Source organism: Anopheles darlingi, chromosome 2 (genome assembly GCF_943734745.1).
Source record: "Anopheles darlingi chromosome 2, idAnoDarlMG_H_01, whole genome shotgun sequence".
NCBI classification, from domain to species: Eukaryota; Metazoa; Arthropoda; class Insecta; order Diptera; family Culicidae; genus Anopheles; species Anopheles darlingi.
The window spans coordinates 12,741,772-12,744,271 of NC_064874.1; the positions used below are offsets into that span (position 1 = coordinate 12,741,772).

The 2,500-nt window shown below is 48.3% G+C and overlaps 1 protein-coding gene across 10 annotated transcripts in view; it reads right to left on the bottom strand.

The window, feature by feature from the left end:
- Positions 1-2,500, bottom strand: part of LOC125952497 (uncharacterized) — a 135,532-nt gene that overhangs the window by 7,857 nt on the left and 125,175 nt on the right. The gene's annotated exons all lie outside the window — the stretch shown is intronic.

Consider the following 2,500-nt stretch of genomic DNA (forward strand, 5'->3'; position numbering starts at 1 on the left):
GAAATTTGAAATTTTGATTTTTCTTTCGCTTTCCTTTTACACCAAAGGCTAAGGTCGTAATCCAAATTGGATTCCTAATGTTAGCATAAGATTGTTTGAGGATTTCTTTTCTTTTATAAAAGCTTAGATGCTTTTGCGCGTTGAGACTTGCGTAATGGATTAATTTAATCCGATTCTACATTCCATTGATTGGCACAAATGTGAAGCAGCTGTTACTAATATGCAGGACTAGTTTACGTGGACTATTGGATGAAACAGACGCCATTGGTGCCAAGGCAACGACAAAATTGATCAGAGTAACATATACCAATCACCATAGAAACCATAGCTAATATCCTTCCTCGGCAGAACTAAAGTCATCCAACAAAAGTTCTTTCACAAGATACCAACAAGTCACTGCTGCTTTAAATGCTTTAGTTTTAATTTCACAATTAAATTTCAGCTGAAAATAGAAGTTTGGTGAGTATATTAATACACCACCAACCAGTGCCTTCGAATTGCATGATAAAGTTTGACTATTACCCTGCCTTTACAGTCCCATTGCGGACACCTCTGCGTGAGGCACCTCACGGCACGGACCACAATCTGAACGAATACCCGAATAACATCAAATAAAAATGCTTCCCCAGCGTCGCATAAAACTTCGTCACTATCACCTCACCTCTATCCGAGCACCCACAACGCCAGTGCATCCCAAATGTGCTGTGCCATGCAGCAACTCAAAGAAGACGCCACCAATGGGGACAAATATTATCTTTGTGTCAATCCTCGCACTCTGCATGGTGAGTATTTTCCGAAAATGTTGTAGCGCAGCATCGAGAAGAATAATGCAAAGAATATAACATGGAAAACCCATTCCCAGGTTTCAAGTTTTCGTTGCTTTTGAAAGCTCGCCTGCTATAATCGAGTGGCTCACAGGGAGAGGGGGGAGGATAGAGCACGAGGATCCGATGAGGAGCACGATACGACACTCTTTATTGCCTACTATACACCAGCGCCAGCCAGCCAGCAGTTCTCACATACCCCACGACGAGCAAGCACGGCCATACATTGCCCTCGACTCGACTGCAATCGTTAGCTGCTCAATGGCAAAAGTACCTAGAAGACACGAGGGTTTTCATCGTATTGTGAGCGTCCTTCTCCGGGGAGCTGCTGGCAAGGCATCGCCGTGTCTCGTACATTGCAGCTGAAAATCGGGCCAGTGCCAGGGAGAATCCGCTCTTCGTGTCGTGTTATTTCTTTTCAATTCATTTGATTCCATCCCTTCGGTTCCACTTCCGTGCCACACGGACGCACAATGCATCGCCACCCCGGAAGACACACAAATGTATCCCCCAGGAGTGGCGTTCTCCGATGGCAACATGGCACACACATGGTACTGCTGCTGCAGTTCTGCGAATTCTGTGCCATCCCAAAGCCACAATGCATCCCCTTCTCTTCTCATGAAAGGCAGAACGATGGAGGAGCATGAGCAGGCTTAAGAGAGTCAACTGCATCTCGGCAAAAGGATCAGCCGGGCGGGAGTGCGCTTGTGCTTCACACGCAACGATGAAGCACCCCTGGGATGGGGTGTAATCCTTTCACTTATCGCTCTCACTCGCCTGAATGGTTCCGAGAATGGAATGGATCCGAAGCGCGGGGAAACGATGGTCTCGCTGCAGCAGAATAAACATCTCAAGTTTCCCCAGTATTGTTTTTCCTTCTTTTTCCGAACGAACGAGAGCGGGTCTCGAAAACCGGAGGTTTTCGGCAATGTGCCGCGAAGCCAATAGCTATATGGTTGAGGCCTGGTGGTATCTTCCTGCTAGAAAATAGGATCCGGCAACGACAACGCCATTCGCTGCTTCTACTACACCGTACACTAATGAAGGCAGCGATGGTACTGCTACTGCTGCAACTGGCGAGGAGTGTTTGGGTGGGCTCGAATGGAAATGGATTCTGGGTAAACTTTTGAGCCCATTTGCTATCAACGCCCCAGAACTGCTCCACCCTAGTCGGTACCGTAAAGGGGGAGCCTGGTATAGAACATATGCAACCACGAGCCCAATTCTTTAGCAAGAAACAAGGCGATGGGTCTCTCTCTCTCACTCTCTCTTTCTCACTTCGGAGAAGCTTTTCCAGTTGAGCCACGCGACGCGATGCCAAGCCACATTCGGCCAGGAATTTAATAACGCATCCACTTGTGCCGTCAATAGCAGAATGAAAGACGACCGGCGTTCCGACCGGCAGCAGCAGCAGCTGGTGTCGGCTCGTCCAACAGCACGCCAAAACCAGCGAACCATCGTCTGGCGCAACTTTTTCACCAACCAGCCAGCCAGCCAGACCCTAGGGTACGACGATGATGTCGCTGCCAGTCGGTAAGGCTTTTCTCCGGATTTTCTGGGTGTGCTGCCGGTGTACGAACTGAGCCGCCGGTGGTGCGAGCGCGCTGGAACATCTATTGTTATTTTAACAATAATTGCACACATCGTTTGTTTGCCAGTATGTCATATAAGCCTAG